The sequence below is a fragment of the Arvicanthis niloticus genome, chromosome 1 (genome assembly GCF_011762505.2).
Source record: "Arvicanthis niloticus isolate mArvNil1 chromosome 1, mArvNil1.pat.X, whole genome shotgun sequence".
Taxonomy (NCBI): Eukaryota; Metazoa; Chordata; class Mammalia; order Rodentia; family Muridae; genus Arvicanthis; species Arvicanthis niloticus.
Genome location: NC_047658.1, coordinates 90,370,410 through 90,391,900, shown reverse-complemented (window position 1 = coordinate 90,391,900; position 21,491 = coordinate 90,370,410). Strand labels below are relative to the sequence as shown.

Below are 21,491 nucleotides of genomic sequence, written 5' to 3'. Positions count from 1 at the left end.
AGATAGACAGAGGTACTTTCACAAGTTGGGAGGTAAAAGCACAGTAAAACACGGGTGAAACACACAGGATTTGGCAATGTATTTCAACAGCTGGGTCCATTTGACCCAGTAACTTAATCTTTAGGAATTCATCTCAAAGTTAATAATCCTAGTGGTGAGTGCTGGGATGACAGCATGTATCTGACAGTGGTTGACTAGTTAAATTAATTCAACCATGGACCTAGAGAGATGGACCAGTGTTTAAGGGCACTTGTTGCTTTTGAAGAGAACCCAGGATCAGTTCCCAGTTCAGAACCCAAGGTTCACAACCTGTTCACAATCTGTTACTCCAGTTCCAGGGGATCCAGCACCCTCTTTTGACCACGGAGTATTCATATGGTACATATACATACATACAAGCAAAATACTGTACACCCATAAAATAAAGTGAATAAATCTAATAAAAAATGAACCATTTTAAGGGCTGAGTGGGATGGGGTTGGCACTCAAAAAAGTCCTAACCCTGACTAGGCAAATGCTCTACTGCTAAACAACATCTCAGTATGTATGTATGTATGTATGTATGCATGCATGCATGTATGTATGCATGTATGTATGTATGCATGTATGTATGTATGCATGTATGTATGTATGTATACATGCATGTATGTATGTATGTATGCATGTATGTATGTATGCATGTACGTATGCATGCATGTATGTATGCATGCATGTATGTATGTATGCATGTATGTATGCATGTATGCATGTATGTATGTATGCATGTATGTATGCATGTATGTATGTATGCATGTATGTATGTGTGCATGCATGTATGTGTGTATGCATGTATGTATGCATGTATGCATGCATGTATGTATACATGCATGTATGTATGCATGTATGTATGCATGTATGTATGCATGTATGTATGTATGCATGCATGTATGTATGTATGCATGTATGTATGCATGTATGTTTATGTATGTACATGCCATGGAAGGAGTGTAGAGGTTGGAGAACAACTTTTAGAAGTCTGTTCTCTCCTTCTACCTTGTGGGTCCTAAGGATAGAACTTAAATCCTTAGGGTTGGTGGCTTGCACCGTTATCCACTGAGCCATCTCTCCTGCACCACAACTTGAGTACTCAGTAACTTGCAAGCTTTCTAAGCTCCAAAGATAAAGCTGCACACGAGTCTAATACAGGCTCCTCCTCAGCAAGCTTTCCTCTAACAGCTGGATTACTGATAATAGCTGGTTTACTGATAACAGCTGGATTACCGATAGACAAAAAGATAACAGTGTACAAGCCTAAAATCCCAAACTTAGGAGGCTAGATGGGAGAATCATAAGTTTGAGGTCATCCTTGGCTACAAGGAGTCCCAGGTTAGTCTGAACTACTTACTGAGATTCTGTCCTGAGACAAGGAAGTTGAAGGTGGGGGGATAAATTAAGTATTTACATATTTATGCCAATAGAAGATGTTCTATCTCATTAATAGAAGAAAATTGCAGACTCCAGAACAGGAAGTTTAAAAAATCCATTTGTCTTCCCAGGCTCTGGGGATCAAAACTTTCTTTCAGTAAGCTACACAAAGGCAATGGCACAGCATGAGCTTAGGGTGTGTAATGTGTGCAAAGCTCTGGATCCCATCCCTGGCACCAAACACAAACCAAACTCCATTGTCCTGAAGACGTTTTCATAGGAATGGTGTCTCCTAAGTATCTTCCAGTATTTCATTGTGTGCCTGTGCCGCAGTTTGCCATGGAGCATCAGAAAGCTTAGCGTTTATAGCAATAAACTGTGTGTTATATTATGCTATACACAATTGCTATACAACGATTCATTGCTGCATAACAAGTTATCCCAGAATTCATCATTAGCTTAAGACATCAAACGTGTGTCACTCCACCTTCTCCCAAAGTTGCGGTCAGGTGTGCATCAGACATGTGGTCTCACCTCCTAGTTTGCATCAGGGAGATTTTCCTCTAACCTAACTCACAATCTTTGGTAGACCTCCTTTCAGATTGCCAGTTTTAGGCTCTTCCTCTGTTCCTAGACACATGGGCCTCTCCGTAGGTTACAGAGGAACAGCGGAGTTGCATCAAAGAGAGCCAAGATGAAAGCGGAGTCTTAACACCACACAGGGACACAGAATCTCATCAGTTAGGCCAATTTTGCTAATGAGAGGTGGTTCACTCTCTCCCACATTAAAGGGGCAAAGACTTTATAAAGGTCATGAGTAACAGAAAGTAATCACTATAAAGGACATGCCCAGGGTGGTGGTACACACTTTAATCCCAGTACTCAGGAGGCAGGGAGGTCTTTATGAGTTCAAGGCCAGCCTGATCTACATAATAAGTTCCAGGCCATCAGTCCAAGGCAGGAACTGATAGACAACTTATTTATTAATTCAACAAATACGTGTGGAGGACCTGCTCCCCACCCTGGCATCATGTTTCTATATCAGCAATAAAATAGTAAATAGAACAGAAGTCTCAAGCCCCCTTGAAGTCAGCAGTATGGCAGAGATGAGCCGAGGTTTCGAAAAAGCTAAAAGCAAAAAAACAAAACAAAAAAACAAACAAACAAAAACAAAAAACAAACAAACAAAAAACCAAAGCGGTGGCCTCATAGGTTTACAGGTAGACTCTCCACAGTCTGTGACTGACTGGACATTGGTGAATTAGGGCTAGGAGACACTTGAGAGCCAAACTCTCAAGTTTGGGCAGCTGGTGAATTCTGGTGCTTTTCTTGTCAGGAAGGAAGTTGGAAGGTGAATAGATGTAGTGAAAGCTAACTAGCCTATGTTGAATTTATGGAATCCACATGGGCACAAGCCCACCATCCTAGCTACTTAGAAGGCAGTGGGAAAAAGATCAGAAGTGTAAGGACCACCCTGACCTACAAAGGGAGTTTAAGACCAGCCTTGACAATTTAGTGAGACCCTAACTTGAAAAAGAACCAACCAATCAAACAAACAAAAAAACAAACACAAAAACAAGAAAAACAAAACAAAACAAAACAAAACCCTGAGAAACAACAAAACAAAAAAACCTGGGGCTAGGGATAGTATCACATACCTTTAATTCTAGCACTCTGAAGGCAGAGACAGGCAGATCTCTGTGTTTAAGTTCAGCCAGGCCTACATAGTGAGTTCTAAGCCAGGCTATGTGGTAAGACCTGTCTCAATAAACAAACAAACAAAACATGAACAAATCATTTGTTTAAAGGTCTGGAGTTGTAGCTCAGTGGTACAGTGCTTGCATGTGCAAGGTACTAGGTTCAATTCTCAGGAGGGAAATAACAAGAATTTAAAGAATCAATAGGCTACAAGGTTATATTCAGGAGCTGAGTGGACAGCAATGGAGGACCTCGGAACTGATGTCACCTCACAGCAAGAAGTCAGTGATGTGGTGATCATTTGTAAAGCCATCCCGGTGAATGCAGAAAGAGAAGGCTTGTAGAACATAGAAACTTGGCATCTAGAAGGGATGGGAGAGAGGAAAGAGACAAGAAAGAAAGAAGACCAAGGAGGACACAGAATCTAGAAGGGTGCCATGGATTCTGTGAAGGGACCTGGTAGAGAAAATAATGACTGAGTAAATTGGAAAAAAAAAAAAAAAAAAAAAAGCCCTCAGGAACCCAGTGTGTCTCCACTGGTACAAAAAGGAGGTCACTGCCTGCTGACAGGAGCTGCAGAGAGGGGAGTGGGAAGATGAAATTAGAACCACTGAGAGCCAAGGATGGAGAGAGGAGTGCAGACCACTGTTGAGTGTTTACATCCTGTGGACACGTGCCCGGATGGGAGGCATTATCTAAATGAAATGTCCTTCCCGGAAGCATCTAGTGTCTGAAAGGCTGCCAGCCCTTTTCCTCTTTGATTTGCTCCTAATGCATAGTTCCATTAGGCCAGGTGATCAGGCGAGAAAAGCTGAGGGAGGCCTGTCCTTCTGGGCTCTGGGACAGGAAGTAGCATAATGTCCAGTGGATGGTGAAGCAGAGGCTCCTGGAGCACAGACAGCAGATGATTTGAGTTCCCAGACTTAATGTTCAGAATCCGAAAGGAGCTCCCTAATTCTCCCTCCTCCTCTTCCTCCTCTGCGTATGTGAAAAGCAGAGGCTGAGTCCACCTTGTTTTTTTAGTAATTTTAAATTTTTAATAAAACATAATTCTATCATGAGCTCCTCTTTCCTCCCTCCCATCTCTCCCTTACCTCCTTTCTCTCTTTTTATTATTGTTACACGTGCATGAATATATAAATACAAGTTGTTAAATCTGTTGAGTGTTGCTTCTATGTATACGATTCAGGGCTGACCATGTGATAGTCGATAACCAGTTAGGGGATTTGTCCCTGAGGAGGACCAATTCCCCTCTCAGTCATTCTATCCTGGGCCTCGTGGGGCTTCCCCTTCTGCTTTAGCATGCCAGTACTTTGAGGACTTATCTACATTTCTGTGTGGTTCTGTTGCAGTAGTGGGGGAAAGGTACCCCACTTCCATCTGAAATCCATGCTCTGTCACTCTCCAAGCCCCCCTTTTAAATATTTACTTCTTTTATGTATATGAACATGTTGTTGCTGATACACAAGGAGAGGGTATTAGAGCCAATTACTGATGGTTGTAGGAATTGAACTCGGGTCCTCTGGAAGAGCAGCTGTTCCTAACTGCTGAGCCATCTCTCCAGCGAGTCAAGCCCCTTTCTAAGGAGCTCCAAGGTTACTAGTATCATTTAATACTACATTCATTTATTTTTTTTTCATTTATTTTATTCTTCAGCGCCAAGTAATTAAACCCAGGACCTTAGGCTCTGCTCAGCCCTACTAATGGAAGTTTGAATTATAATTTGGAAATAAAAAGTAGACATTTACAGACATCCGGTTTGAGATAGTCTTCTATTGGAAAGTGAGCATTTATAAAAGCCCTGATATCAGGCCTTTGGGAGCTTTGAATGAATTTGCTGCGCGCCCCTCCCCCATCTCCCCTTTTGCTGCTGCTACAACCTGAGGCTCCTCTCCGCACAGAACAGACACCCCTGGGCGAGTGCAGATCGATCTCTGGGAAGAGCTTTGAAGCCAGATGACTAAGGTGTGAGTTCATTCCTAAACACCAGCTGTGTGACCTTGAGCTCTGGCATGCTACCAAACCTGTCCTTCCTAGCTTCCTTTCCTCACTCTTTTTTAGGGACATTTTCATCCATGCAGAAAGCTGAGAGAAAAATGCTGTGGCAGCCTATATGATGATACAGTATTGATATCCTGACGATGAACTCACCATTCAGGGGTAGCCAGCCTTTTAGCATTTGTTTATTTATTTTTATTATTTGGGGAGAGAGAGAGAGAGAGAGAGAGAGAGAGAGAGAGAGAGAGAGAGAACGAGAGAGCACTGTGGAGTTAGTTTTCTCTTTTCACCTTTACATGAGTTGGAAGAACAGACGGAGGTCATCAGGTTGCGCAACACTGAGCCACCTGACTGGCTCCACGTTCAAGCTTTCGATATTGAAATATACTATTATCTGGGACACAGACTAGTTATTCTGGGATTCATGGTCCCACTCCCACCAGCCCTCCACCACAGTCCATCATTTCAACCTTCCTAGATTCAACTATTGTCAATAGTTCGTTTGCTCTACTTGCTATACAAGATGTATGTGACTGAATTGGTCTGTAATACACCAACATATGTGCCAGTAATTTAAAGGCTTTGTATATCTCCCCTAGATAGTCTGACCTGTATCACCTAGAAATAATATTCTCCTACATAAGCACAACGCCAGAATCACAAAATAATAAGGTCCCAATGATTTCCTGATGCTTTCTCACTGTGGAGTTCCTCCTCCAACTTTACCAAGTATCCCTTGTTTCTTTTCTGGCTGTTTCAGTTCTTCTAGTCAGGTTCCAATCTGGTACTGGAAACCAAGTTTATGCCTCTTAACATTTTTTTCTTCCTGCATTTTGTGTACCCATTAGTAAATAACACTGAATTTGGAAGACTCTAGGGGGGAATCTTCTTGTAGAGCATGCTGATTCTAGGGCTTATCTGATTCTTTTCTAGGGAGGGAGAGCTAACTTTTTCCGGCCTTGTTTCCCTTCTGGAAAATGAACAGAGTAGCTCCATGCAGTTTCTACATGCACAGTCAATGTAAAGACTCTACGCCATAACGCTTGTAAAGTGCTGGGTACAGTTCCCGGAACACTGCTTCCGTAAACGTCGTTGTGGTCGCCATAACAACCAGCTCTCTTTGGCTGTGATTGTCACCGCCATCTTTAGTCCCATAAACTCCAAGGCATAGTGACACGCGGACTTTTTGATTACTTCCTAGACCTTCTCGGATATCTTACGCTTGATCTTGCCCCTCCCCCGAACCTAATTGTTGAGTCTCAGCCAGATGAATAACTCTCTTAACCCCTCCAAGAACTAAGAGATTAGCCTTCCCCATCCTCCTAAGGGTAGCTTCCTTTTCCAGAACCATAAGGTTAAAACTTCCAAACGGCTCAGACAACATCGAGGCATCAGCTGATGCCATGCCCACTCAGGGAGGAAGGGGATGCTTCGTCATTGCTGGAGCTGCGGTGACCTTGGTGCTGGGGCTGTCTGCACACAGCTGCTGCAGTGCTGTTGAAGGGATGCTGGGGAAAGGAGATTGGCTGGCAAGGGAAGTGAGGAATGTGCTGCCAGAACTCTGGGCTCCCAGCCAGATGCTAATTATGATGGCTTGGGGATGGGGTAGGGGGGTGCCATGGGCCCCTGTCAGCCTGTGGAAGGAAGTGTGGGGGCTGGTGGGAGTGGGAGAGGTGAGGGAAACAGGAAAGGTGACAGGGTCTGACAGGTTGGAGAAATACACTTGTTCCCCCCAGGGTCCACCCTCCCTGCAGACCCAAGCTGTCTGGGAGAAATTGTGGCTGTCACCATAGCAACAGCAGTAGCTGATGTGTGATGCACAGTGTCTTTATTAGAGAACCCTGCTCAACCTTGTGCCAGCACTTTTCCATCTGAATCTTGTTTCTTCACTGTACAGGACTTCAGATGGCACTGGTGGGGCTGGGGGCTGGTGTTTGGAGATGGAGCAGGGACGAGGTTTTATTACATTTCTGGGGAATGCAGATAGATGTCAGAGAAGCAGATTTGTACACAGCTGAAACATCATTTAAATATTCAAGCTGCCTCAGAATCCCCTTCAGGTACACACAGACTGCCTAAGCAGCATTCCTGGCTCTACACTCAGAAGACCCCAATGGGAAGGATAGTCTGGGATGCTGTGGACCTGGTAGTCGAGGTGAACCTGAAGGCAAACCCAGTTCTGCAGACTTTCACGTGGGCAGTGCTGGCTTTCTCATTGCTCCCTCATTAACCCTCAATGTCCTCATCTGTAAAATGCGGACACAGCCGCCTCAGGGGCATGGTGAGAACTGAATGTACTCAGGGATGAAGGTGCTGTGAAACCTAACACTGAGCCTTCGTTAGGTGTTCAGTACCCTCGATACTCGGCTCAGCCTCAGCTCTTCCCCTGAGCTGCACTGTGGCTGCTACTATTATCCCACAACTACAACTAGCACTCTGCCACCTCCTCCGCTGCCACTGTGGAGAATGACACTCTCTGGCAGAGCATGACTATGAGTCACTGGTAACCAGTCCTTCCCCACAAAGAAGCTAGGGTACCAGACAGGGGAGAAATAGATGTTTACTATGGCAGACAATAGCTGACTCATCAAACTGCTGGGGAATCTAATGGGCAGGGGGTAACTAGTTACTAGTTACAGGTTCTCTCTATGTAGTTCAGGCTACCCTTAAACTCATGGTCCTCTTGTCTCAACCTCCCAAGGGCTGGTTTACAGGCAGGAGGCACCAAGCCCAACCGGCTACTATTTTTTGTGAGACAGGGTCTTAGGCAGGCCACGCCGGCCTTAACTCAGTGTGTAGCTAAGCTTGGATTTCTGATCTTCCTGTCTCCACTTCCTTTTTTTTTTTTTTTAACTGAGTTTCTGGGTGTTTTTTTTTAAGAACTGTTTGTTTGTTTATATATATACCTGAGTACACTGTCTCCATCTTCAGACACATCAGAAAAGGTCATTGGATCCCATTACAGATGGTTGTGAGCCACCATGTGGTTGCTGGGAATTGAACTCAGGACCTCTGGAAGAGCAGTCAGTGCTCTTAACCGCTGAGCCATGTCTCCAGCCCCTGTCTCCACTTCCTAAGTGCTGGGATTGCAGATTCAGGCCACCTCGCCCGGTTTATGTGGTGCTGGGGACTGGACCCAGGGCTGTGTGAATCCTACTCAAGCACTCTACAACTGGGCCTTCTGCTCTGAATATTTTTTTCCAGTGTGGTTTGGAAGAAAACATATAGTACCATGGGAAAAAAAATGTGAAGCTAGTATCAGGGCCCTCGGGGAATCTGTGGAAACAAAAACGATGAAAAACTGCAGGATCATTGATGTCTGGCTGATACTCTTCTCATAGAGAAATTTTGGAGACTCTGCTATAAATGGAAGCTGGCAAGTCATAGAGAGAAGGTGTGAAAACAAACTGTAAATTTCTCTACTAATCAGGACTAAGATGTGTGAAGAGAGAGTTCGGCTTATCAAGGTACAGAGTGCTGTCTAGCATCCAGGGGTGTCTCTACCCAAAGTCACCGCTGACCTGAAGGAAGAGCAAAGAATGACCTCTCCTCAGGGGGGTGAGGTACAGGAGCCCATCGCACCTCAGTGCATCTGACTTCAGTCATGGAGACAGATGAAGGGAGTGTTCCAAGGGAAAGGCACAGAATTAATGACGACAGCGTAGGCATCACAAGGTTCTCTTCAGGCTATTCCACCCACTGTGGAGTCAGAGTACCTAGGGAGGAAGATGAGTCACAGAGGCCTTATTAACTGCACTCAGCAAATGCAATTTTCTTCCCCAAGTCAATCTTGGAAGCACACAGATTGTTGCTGGGCTTGAGGACAAAGACTACAAAAACAGGTGCAGAAAAAAAACCAATTCTCCTTTCCTGTCCAGAACTTGTCGATGAGGGTAAGGAGAGGGCAGTACTGAAGACGGTGATGGTGGCATTGATAATGAGTCAGCTTCTAAGAGTAAAATGTTCATTTAAAAGCAAAAGAAGAAAAGAGCGCTCTGGTAGTTTGAGTAAAAAATGGCTCCCATTGGCCTTGTTGGGAGGATGTTGTTTTGTTGGAGGAAGTATGTTACTAAAGAGTGAGCTTTGAGGTCTCATTAGCTCAAGCCTGGCCAATGTGTCACTGTCCCTTCCTGCTGCCTACATCCTGATGATCTGGATGTAGAACTCTCAGCTCCTTCTCCAGCACCATGTCTGCATCCACACCGCCATGCTTCCTGTCATGGCAATAATGGTCTAAATCTCTGAGTTTAGTAGACTAAACTGTAAGCCAGTCCCAATTAAATGTTTTCCTTTATAAGAATTGTTGAATTTATGGTGTCTCTTTACAGCAATAAAAACATAACTAAGACAAACACATAGAAGAACAGCCTTCATGTTAGAAGCAGAACCATTGAATTGTCACAATTCTGAGATGGAAAATAGTGTCTCTATTCTATAGACAAAGCCACTGAGGACTGCAGAGGTCCCAGGAGCTTGCTTATGTGTGGGTGGCAGAATGACTGGAGTTCTCCATCCTTCCTTTCTGGTCACATGGCTGTCATTTTGCAAAGTAACAGCAGCTTCTCTCACTGAAAGGGGAATCTCTGTTTTCTCTCTTACTCGCCTTATTGTGTACAATGGACTGGGAATAAAGGGGGGAGATGGTGGGCTGGTTCCAAGCCTGGGCTGCAAGAGACCACACATGCTTTTCATCTGCTCTTTGGGAACCTGATCACTGCCACATATCCAAGGCCAGGCTAGCTTCTCAGGAGGAACTGCCTGTTAAGAGTTCTAAGACTAATAGAGTCTGAAGTCTGAGCCCAGCTGCGGCCTGGGCATCAACAGAGTCTACCTTAAATCAGCAGAGTTGCTGTCTCCAGCCTACAGCTAACCATGGATACAGAAGTCCAGCCCACCCCAGAGAAACCACCTTGCTGACCTACAGACTCACAAGCCATTAGGAGCAGTACAATTTTAAGCCATTACGTTTTAGACTGGCTTTGGTTTAGTAAAAGTGAATTGGAAGAGCAAGGTATGTCAGTGAGTCGATGCTGGAGCTGGGGCTCATTCCAGGTGTACCCCTCCCTCCACACTGTCCTCTTAACACTACGTTTCTCAGGAACACTCACAAAGAGTCCAGTTTGTTTGGGATTTCCCATGTCTTCAGAATAACCACAGTCATAGCTTTCCACCCAAAGTGAATTGAGCAGAATCATGTTTTAAAATGTATGCTGGCAGGGGGTGGGGGTGGGTGCCTAGGGAGATGGCAGAGTGTGTATGTTAAAAATAAACATGGTGTTGTATGCTTATAATCCCAGCACTGACACTGTGGAGACAGGTAGGTTCCTGGAGCTCATTGGCCAGCCTGCTTAACCTAATCAACAAGCCTCAGGTCCCAGTGAGAGACACTGTCTGAGAAGACCATGTGGATACAGCTGAGGAGCAGTACTTGAAGTTTACTTCTGGTGTTCATATACATGTGTACATGGCACTTACATCCAAATAGATGAACACACGCACACACATAAGCACTCCATATACAGAAACATATACATATACCGTGGTACTTTGAGTGTAACTGGGAGGTGTGGCCTTGATGGAGGAAGTGTGTCACGATGGAGGCAGGCTTTGAGGTCTTATAAATATGCTCACATTCCTCCCAGTGTGGAACTCAGTCCCCCTTCTGCTGCCTGCATATGAAGATGTAGAATGAAGTCTGAGTCCAGCTGAGTCCAGCATCAAGTCGTCTGCACACTGCTGTGCTTTCTACCATGATGATAATGGACTATACCTCTGAAACGGTAAGCCATCTCCCATTAAATGTTTTCCTTGGTGTCTCTTCACAGCAGTAAAACCCTAAGACACATACATATACACATGTACACATGCCCCCATATGTGTGTGTGTGTATGTATTCATACAGAGACACACACATATTATGTTGGCTTCTCATCCCCATTAGAATGCCCTCTCCACTTCCAAGTCTTGTCCAGCAATCTGAGTAGATGCACGATTCCATCTGGTATGTGCCTTCTTCCCTCGGCTTCTTGGTACTTCTGTTTACCACCCTTACTCCAGTCAAACACTTTTACTCTGATGTAAGACTTGCCTGCTCACAGGTCTTCATAAGACCCTGGTGAATAATTGCTTTTCAGGAATTCTCACAGCCTGTTCTTATGGGAGGGTTGTTGGCCAGGCACCATGCTCACATGCCTTCTGAACAACAGCTCCCCGCTTTCATTTATATATCCTTCAAGAAAGAGGGAACTCGGCTGGCCTGAGATGGCTGAATCCCTCAACAGTTCAAAGGAAGCACTTCTCCTTGGTCTGTTTCTAGGTGATAACCTCTTAGCCCATGGAATATCTTGTCTGATAAGCATCTTAATCTGTGGTGATGGGGAGGGGAGGCTATGTTTAGTAGTTCATGTTGTCTGGTTTATGATGGGACCCTTGGGCCCTGCTGTATTAGGTTTTCCCCTGATCTAGAAGTAGAGACTGGCTAACTGATCCTGAATAGAAGCCATGGGTGCTGAGGCTTGGCTTAGCTGCCCTGGCCACATTAGGTTTCCAGGGTCACTCATCATCAACACTGGGGAAGGAAGTGCAGTTGTCCCATGCTGTATCTCTGTCCTATGCTCGCTTTAATAATGCATCCTTCACTGTCATAAGCTGTCACTCTGATGTCAGTGGCTTTTCTGAGCCCTGAGAGTTCTCACAGCTAACCATCAAGCTTGACTGAGCTTGTGAGCTTCTACCTCACTCCCATCTCTTCTTGCTTTCTCCGATGGACTAAATAAAACCGTTTTTCTGCTTGACTCTGGCCAAATGGTTCTGACCACACTGGGATCATTTGCCATCTCACACTCTCTTCTAAGTGGTTCATTGGCAAACTTCTTTCATACAAATTTAGTGCTGTTTGGGGATACGACATGACGCTGGTGATAATGATTTGCTCCAGCATAGTTTGTCTTTTTGCAGAACTGTGCTATGTGAACATGCTTGTATGAGTGCAGCATACCTAGGTTCTGCTTTATGCAAACAAAGGGAAGGTTCCTTAACCGGTGCTCATACCACTGGTGGCCACATGGATTCTACTGTACAACTTTCTCCAGAAGTTCCCCATTCTTTGCTACTTAGATCACTTGACCTTGTTCCTATAAACCAAGCACTAACCATAATTCCTGTGGAGTAGTCATAAGGCACTTCTGCCATCATTATCTTAAGACAAATTTCTACACATGAATTTGTCAGTTAAAGAGAAACTTAGTCCCCAGATGTTGCTGCAGCTGGGGAGGTGGTGGAGACATGAGGAGACCTAGCCAGAGGAGATAGGTCACTTGGATTCTAGTCCCGTGCAGGCTCCAGCATGGCTGCCTCCTCGCTGCTGACTGAATAGAACCAGCCTTCTCATTTACAAGCTATTCTAGCCACTGATCCTTTGCTTCCATGATGGACTGTTTCCTCTCAAACTGTGAGCCCAAATGACCCCCCCCCCCACCTGCGGGTATTTCTTGCAGGCATGTTGTCATGGTGATAGGAAAAGCAACTAATACAGAAGGCAAAGGGTGACCACTCTGGAAATACTAATAGCATCCTGCAACTTGGAGAGAAGCAAGTGAGGAGAGGAGCCAGAGGGTGGGGAAACCAGCAGACCCTTGCTCTGTCTAGTTCCAAGAGAGAGTTGAAAGGCACCTAGGTCTGGCACTATTTAGTTGAAAGGATGTTTGCTATTACCATTGTCTTCCACAAAAGAGAGTAGACAGAAGAGAACCCAAGGGAAATCACCCAGATGTGGCATTCCTGTCAGGCAGAGACACCCTGCTGTCTACTTCCTCACCATAGTTGGTAAGCAGATGGAGGGTGGAGTCACCTAAGAAGGGAACACCTAGGGCCAAGTCTTCCAGGAACATGGGTTAACTCAACTGCAGGAGCAGAGCCCAGAACCTCTTCCCCTCTTTCTCTTTGCTGCCTCTCCACCTGTCTCTGATGTAAAGATAAATGAAATACAGCATACCAGCAAGCTCAGCCATCTTTCTTCTACATTTGCGGGTCAATAGATATGTTCAGAAATGGATGATCCTAGAAACCAATTTAAATTTTCTAAAAGCATAAAAGCCGTCTAAAATTGAAGATTAAAATGACATACATAAATTAACAGTACAGCAGAGCAAACAGTGCTTGTATCAGATTATAGGACGTGATAAAAAAGAGTACAAGATGACCAGTTATAGCAAATCATACTTGAAATCTTTGTCAATGAACTTGGAATTCAAAACACGAAAAGAGTCAATTTAAAAAGAAAATATTGAGATTGGCTCAAAAAAGTAAAATCCTGAGCTTGTGGGGCTAGAGAGGCAGTGCAGGAGTAAGGAACAATTCTTACTCTCGCAGAGGACCTGAGTTCAGTTTCCAGTAAGCACACCAGGGGCCTCACGTCTGCCTGTAGCTCCAGCTTTAAGAGCTCTGTTTTTATCTCCAACATTGCCTGCACATATGCACACACACGCACACACAAATAAAAATTTTAAACAAACAACCATCAACAATAACAACAAAATCCAGGGGTCATGACTAGAGGGATGGCTCAGTGATTAAGAGAGTTTTCTGTTCTTGCAGAGGACTTGGGTTTGATTCCCAGCACCCACATAAGAACTGACAATCATCTGTAACTCCAGTTCCAGGCACCCTGACATCCTCCTTTGGCCTGCATGGGTATGAGGCACCCACATGGTGCACAGATGACTTGTAGGCAAAACACCCACACACAATTAAAAAAATAGTTGGAAGAGCAATTCTTAAAAATGCGAAGAGATAATAAAAGCCCGTGGGCTGGCCCAGTGAAGGCTTTCGATGCCAAGCTTGTTTGAATAGTTTGAGTTCAATCCCTGAGACTGGACCCACATGACAGAAGGAAAGAATCGACTTCCACAAGTTGTTCTCTGAGCATTTGCACATGTGCACACACACATACACACCTGAAATAAATGAGAACACAATTTGCGCTCTCTCTCTCTCTCTCTCTCTCTCTCTCTCTCTCTCTCTCTCTCTCTCACACACACACACACACACACACTACGATAATTTTTAAAAGTAAAACGTTAGCTTTTGCTTGGAAACAAAAGAATATGACAAAGTTTTTTTTTTTTTTTTTTTTTTTGGGAGACAGGGATTAAATGTCTGAAGAACAAAGGTAACTGGGAGCCACCAGGTTCCTGATCTCAGTGTCAGATGAAGGTAGATCCAAGACTAATGAAGGCAGTCAAGACAAAGAGGACCAAACTCCAGGGAAGCCTAAAGCAAGAACACACTGTCCAGTAGACTCTAAGGACCAACTATCAGCCTGGAGTCATTAAGAAACTTAAAAAGAAAGGTTTGGAGGATCCAAAGGTCAGTTGGTCTGTCTGTCTGTCTGTCTGTCTGTCTGTCTGTCTGTCTTACTTAATTACTCTGTAAGAGAGTCTTGTACAGTCCAGGCTATCTTCAAATGGGCTATATAGTCAAAGGTGACCTTGAATAGCCAAGGGTGACTTTGAGCTTATTTTTCCAAGACAGGGTTGGCTGGCCTTTAAGTCACAGAGATCCTTCTGCCTCTGCTTCCCAAGTGTTGGGATGGCCACCACCACCACCACAACCACTGTTGCCTGACTGACCTTGTTCCCCCTACTTCTACCCCTCAAGCACTGAGATGACAGGTGTGTACCACCACACGTAGTTTATATGGTACTGAGGATAGAGTCCAGGGCTTCCAGCTTCACATGTGCTAGGCAAGTCCTCAGTGGACGGAGACACAGTCCCATTGTGGTTTGTATCCATTCTGAATGTAGATATTTTTAAAGATCAACTTTGCAGTTTTGTGTCAAGTGCTATAACATTAAATGGTGAACACATATTTTATGGTCCTGTAGAATTTTTATAGTAATGGATATTAACAGTCTGAAAAAAAAATCTTAACAAGATCCCTGAAGCAGAAATAGTAATCTGCTTTCTAGGCATGATGATGGAAAAGAAACAAAGAGAGAGAGAGAGGGAGAGAGAGAGAGAGAGAGAGAGAGAGAGAGAGAGAGAGAAAGGAAGAAAGAGAAAGAAGAAATAAAAGAGGGGGAGCTGGAGACTCAGGGGTCAGGGGTCAGGGGTCATTGTTCAGGGGTCAAGAACACTTGTTGCTCTTATAGAAGACTCATGCTTGAGTCTATTGACATATATATGTACACATTATTAGAAATATAAATAAATCTTGAGTCAGAAAAACAGAGGCAGCTCAAAAACATACACAGACTAGGAAGACAATGTTTTGTAAAACTTTTCACAATTAAATTAATAATATATTTCTAGAAAACACAAATAATTACCAGAATAAACATATTTTGATTTTTTTATTTGATCACTTTTTAAAATGTGTGCCTGAGTGTTTTGCCTGCATACATGCATGCAGTACCCATGAAAGCCAGATGAGGGCATCGAGTTCCTTGGAACTGGAGTTTCAGACTGTCATGAGCCACCATGTGGGTACAGCAAATTGAATCTGGGTCCTCTGCAAAAGTAGCCAGTGCTCTTAACCACTGGGTCATTCTATATTTGAAGAGTAAGAAGATAGCATTTATTGAAAAGCAAAGAAGTAACTTGCTGTTGGCATGAGTTGTCCTTAAATTTTACTTCTACACTACAACTACTATTACTGATACATTTTAATAAATACTACATTGATGATGATGATGATGAGGCCTTGCATGTGCTAGACAAGTGCTCCACCTAAGATCCACCCGCCCTACATGATTTCTTGAGGAAGTGCTTCCAAATAACCTGGAACAAGCCATTCAACATTCTTAACAACTGTATCATAGCACAAAGAAGCAAAAGACATTCATTTTCTGAGAAAGCCACATAAAAACTAAAATAAATAAGTAAAGCTCCACGACATCATAAAAAACATACTCTGTGGTCACTAGAAATGACATGGAATAAACATGGCATTATAGGAATGTAGGCAATACTCCAAATTAGGGAGTATGTCAATAAACATCTTTAACTGTATAGTTTGGCTTTTCATGTATGTAGTATGCATGTGTGCTCAGATGTATTTGGGTGGGTGCATGGGCATGTGTGTGCAGATGTGTGTGCAGGTCCAAGGCTGACCCTTGGTATCTATCTCAATTGCCAACCATGTTGTATGTTGAAGCAGTCTCTCTCATTGAACCCAGAGCTCACCCTTCAGCTAGTCTGGCTAGTTAGCTCACTTCAGGATTTCTCTGTTTTTGAGGGGATTACAGGTGGGCCACCACAGCTGCTCTTTATGTGGTAAAACTCTTGTCCCCATGCTTGTTCAGCAAGTAGTATGCCTGCTGAGACACCTCCTTTTAAGTTTCTATTTTAGCCGGGCAGTGGTGGTGCTCGCCTTTAATCCCAGCACTTGGGAGGCAGAGGCAGGCGGATTTCTGAGTTCGAGGCCAGCCTGATCTACAGAGTGAGTTCCGGGACAGCCAGGGCTACACAGAGAAACCCTGTCTAGAAAAAAAAAAAAAAGTTTCTATTTTAGCTTAACAAAAAGAAAATCTTAAAAATTTAATTAGTAGAGTAATAACAAAATATTTCCTCACTATCCACCTATGTTTCTGTCTAAACCCATTTTTACTTCGAAATATTATCATTTTATTGATTTTTATTTCCCTTGATAAGTCTCTCTAGAGTTTTATTCTATTGATTTTATCAAAGGCTCAGATGAAATGATTGTATTTAATGTCTTTTTGCCCTCTGCATCGTTTAATTTAGTGATGTCCGTTTTTATCTTGAGTCCTTCTGTTTACCTGCCACTTACAGCAGATAAGTGCATCCTTTTCTTTCTTGTGCTTTTGTGTATAGTATCCATGCATGCTTGCATGTGTGCTAGAATACGTGTGGGTGTGGGTGGATGGGTTACATTACATACATGTAGAGGTCACGGGTTGGTAGTGAGATCCTTTTCTCCGCAACTCCCCACCTTTCCCCAGTACTTTCCAGCCGAGAAGCCTGCCTCCTGTACTTTGGGATGATAGGCAGGCAGCCACACCCACCTTGCATTTAGCTGCTTTTGTTCTGGGGATGCTAATTTCAATGCTGGTAAGAACTCCACCCTCAGAGACGCCCTTTACCACACTGCCAGAACTGTCTCCGTTCTTGCACGATAAAAACATTTACGATTGAGATTTTACCTCTGGTTTCAGAGCTCCCTACACCTTTTTTGTGTTGAAAGGTCCATGCTTTCTTTCTAATTTTCTATAGAAACTACAGATCTCATTTTCTCAAGGAATGGACCATTATCCTCCCTCTCCCCTCCTCCTCTTCCCCCTCCCTATAACTTTCACCCTCCTAAGGATCTTCCTATGGACTCAGATTGGCCTTGAACCTAAGATCCTCATGCCTCGTCCTCTGAGAGCTACAATTACAGGTGGGCATCATTGTGCCTGGCCTTGATGATTCCCCCCCCCCCACCCTTATGACTTGTAAGTATTTTGATTTCTTAAAAAATAAATAAATAAAAACTTGCCGGCCAGTGAGATAGCTTGGAGGTTAAGATGCCTGCACACAGTCCTGAAGACCTAAATTTCATCTCCAGTCCCACAAGGTGGCAGGAGAGAACTGACTCCAGAGAGCACTGCTGTGGCACACGTTACCTGCCCGTGCATGCCTGTTGCACACATGCAAGAGCGCACGAGTACACAAGTCAAAAATTAACTTGCTATAATTTGTTATTTGCTTCTATCAAGTGCTTGACTCTATAGCTTCTGCCTTGAGAACTGCTTGGCTTCCATTTGTCCTCGCACATTTCCGTGTTTATGTGTATTGTTTGAGGAGTATGTGCACTCTTGTGTGGACTTATCATTTAGGATTTGTTAATTCCATTATTTAAATCTTGACCTTGTATTTTTTCCTCTCTGGCTGAGAATAGTTGATCTCTTGCTTGGTTTTCATTTTTTTTAAACATTGTTAACATTTCTGTGGGATAACACTTTGTTCTTTGTCTCAGCTTTGCTTGAAGTTTGAAAGGCAATGAAATCAATGGCCTCTAACAAAACTCTCTAAGGTACAGGCTATGGGACTCAAGGAGGTTTAGAATACAAAACATGGACTTTTACCTAAAGAGTTTTAGGTTTTTAAATACTTGCTTTTAGTTCTTCTTATTGTGTATTATGGTATGTGTGTGTATAGGCATGTGTGCCACAGCGTGTGGGTGGAGTTCAGAAGACTGCGGGAATTGGCTCTCTCCTTCTACCACATGGTGAGATAAGTGCTCTCACCTGCTGAGCTCCCTAGCTTGCCCTAACTAGATTTCTAAAACATTCTAAGCACTCTAAAAACATGCTACATGCTACTTACCAGAAAATTAAACTGCACCTGTACCTTTACACAGTCCTGTCTTTTCTTTCTTTTTTTGTCTAAGTCTGAGAATGGCAAGAACTCTTAGCTTCAGTCAGAAGTTGGTTTCAGTGGTGCCAAAGTCAAAATAATAAATGTCTGATCCAGCGTTTGCGTTTGTCAGGGACTCACTCATTTGTTTGCCTTAAGGTGCAGGGGATCAGACCATCTGCGAGTGTCAGGCGAGCATTTTGCTGTGGAGCAGCGTGCTATTCCTTCCAGAGAGTTGTCATGGACAATGGTGCTTGCCTCTTTGATGTCTTAGCATCGGGATGGCTCCTTCTTGCTATCTAGTACAACGGACACAGCCAGTGTATGAACGGCGTACAAGCTCCTGGATCCAAGAACTGACTCAATACAAGGAGCAGTATAAGGTGCATGTATTCAAGTTTCTGTGTATGTGTGTCCATGTTTATGGGTCCCTATGCAGGTGTTCGTGAACCTGTATGTGGAGACCAGTGGAGAAAATTAGATCAGTGAGCCCAGGGGTCCACTTTCTCCACCTCCCCAGCGCTAGGATTTTCCTCTCTCTCTCTCTCTCTCTCTCTCTCTCTCTCTCTCTCTTTCTCTCTCATTTTTTATTTAGGTTTTTATATAATGTATGAATGTCTGCATATAGGTCAATGTAGTATATGTCTGATACCCATGGAAGCCAGAACCAGAGGGTTTCTGATTACCTGATACTGGAGTTACAGATGGTTGTGAGCCACCATGTGGGTGCTGCGAACAGAACCCAGGTCCTCTGCAAGAGCCATCAGTGCTTTTGACAGCTGGACCATCTCTCTAGCTCATGTGCAGTTTTTTTTTTTTTTTTTTTTTTAATGTGAGTTCTGGGAATCAAACTCAGCTTGTGGAAATGTTTTATTGACTAAGTCATCTCCCTACCCTTCATGCTATATCTTTAATTACAATCAAATGAAGCAATTTATTCTTAAAAAAAAAACCAAAACAAAACACCTTTTTGAACCATCTTTGCCAAACATCCTGCTCGATTGTTTTATTATCAATGGTCTGGTCTCCCATTGTGTTTCAGGTGTCTTAACTCTAGAGTGAGGAAAACGTTTTTTTCAGTCTTTTGGAAGCTGAGTCTGATATGTAAAGAGAAGCACCTCACAAGACTGCTCCTGCGGCAGAAACAGGTGTTGGTTATGGTAAGGAGGTTTAAAAACAGAATTGCACTGTCTTGGACAATATCTATTCTAAAGATAGTTTTATTTATTTCGTGCATTTCTGTGTGTCTGCACATGGGCTTATATACCATGACACGTGTGGAGGTCGTGGAATAACTGGTGGGAATTGGTTCTCTCCTTCCCTCTTGTGGGTTCTATGGACTGAACTCAGGTTGTCAGGCTTGGCAGCAAGCACCTTTACTCACTGTGCCATTTCGTCAGCCCAATATCTATTTCTTCTTTCTCTCCTACAGTGCTATGCTTTTTAACTAATAGACATCTGTGAATGTTGCTATACTGGCCGCATGAGTGTGTGTGTGTGTGTGTGTGTGTTTCTCCACAGTGGAATAGTACTCTGTCTAGAATGCTTTGTGTATGTATCCTCTTCCCTCCACAGCTAAGGTTGCCTTTCTGTTTCTTTTCCTTTGTATTCTGGTTATTTTAGGCATCCTTTGTCTCTTCTCTGTGCACTTCTGGTTTGTTTTGCATTAGGCAGACCCGGAAGCACGACACAGCTAGCTTTGAAAGGATCTAGTCTGCTGGGCTTTGTCTGTGCTGTTCCACTGGGTGGCCTTGCATTTCATCCTTCCTTAGGTCAACAGCCTCTGCCTGTCATTTGAAGCATGAATCGTTCTGTCCTTGTGCTGACAATGTTCTATTTTTAATAACCTGTCCATTTGTGCCTTATTCTCAGACACACACCTTGGGCTTAGTGCCCACAATCCTGACTGAAGAAGACGTGTTTTCAACTCAGCAAACACTTCCGAGATGCCGAGTTCAGGATGCTTTTCAATGGAGTTCATGATGATTCTCTGGCCTCTTCTAATTTAATTATTGTTCCTGACTAATTTATTTATTCAGTGTCAGGAGGGGTTAGGGTAATTTTGGGTTTGAACTAAGAATTAAATGCAACCATGCATGTCCTATAGGCTTTATTAGTCATTTCCCCGCCTCTATTCCTAGCCCAGAGAAAGGCTATGCTGTCTGGGCATTGTTACTCAATTACCATTTATCCACACATACATTTAAGCAATGAAAAAAGAGAAGGCTAAAGGAAGAAAAGGAACAGAGGGTCTGAGCCTGTAAGAACTAGGAACAACCGCTGTGCAGGCTGGGAAATGTTGAGCAGGACTGGATGCCAATGGTCCTGTGTCTGGGAGCCTCTGAAACAGCAGCTTGGGATGTGTTCCCTGGCCAGTAGCCAAGCAACCAGAGGCAAAAAGCTTCGTAAATTAGTTTTGATCACTGCCTGGCATTTCCCATTTTCTGCTTATAGAGAGGCTACCATGTAATTTGTATATCTTCTCTTTGAAGAATTACTTTTGACATTCACATTAAATATTATGCCATGTGATAACTTATTTAGCCACCTTATAATGTGTGCTGCAATTAATTCTATTTAATTGGGTTCTTTGTTCATCTTTCTGCTTCTGTCATGACTTCCTCTTCCTTAAGTTCTTTTTTTCTTGTAAGTTAATTTTAATTATGTGAGCAATACTTTAAGGCTTAACTTCTTATCAAAACCAAGTTGATCTGGGTTGTCTTTCTCCCTCCATGGAAGTACAGAGGTAGCCAATCCTGTGTGTGCGTGTGTGCATGTGTGTATGCATGCGTGTGTGCATCAAGTGTTTAGTCATTGTACACATTATGTATGTGTCAAGCGCATAGGCCAGAGGCTGACTTCCCCCTAGTTTATTTTTTATTGCTGTGATAAAGATCATAACCAAAAGCAACTTGAAAAGGAAAGAATTTATTCAGCTTACATATCCCTGTGGCAGGACATTATTTGAGGGAAACCAAACTCAGGCAGTAACTTAGAGGCAGGACCTGAAGCAGAGACTATGAAAGAACCCT

The 21,491-nt window shown here is 43.5% G+C and overlaps 1 protein-coding gene and 1 long non-coding RNA gene across 6 annotated transcripts in view; one reads left to right on the top strand and one right to left on the bottom strand.

Moving 5' to 3' along the window:
* Window positions 1-21,491, bottom strand: part of Tnrc6a (trinucleotide repeat containing adaptor 6A) — a 129,563-nt gene that overhangs the window by 101,696 nt on the left and 6,376 nt on the right. The gene's annotated exons all lie outside the window — the stretch shown is intronic.
* LOC143443899 (uncharacterized) lies at window positions 10,746-19,082 on the top strand. Its single transcript, XR_013113293.1, has 3 exons — window positions 10,746-10,880; window positions 14,246-14,466; window positions 18,619-19,082. It is a non-coding gene; the product is annotated as an uncharacterized LOC143443899 (long non-coding RNA).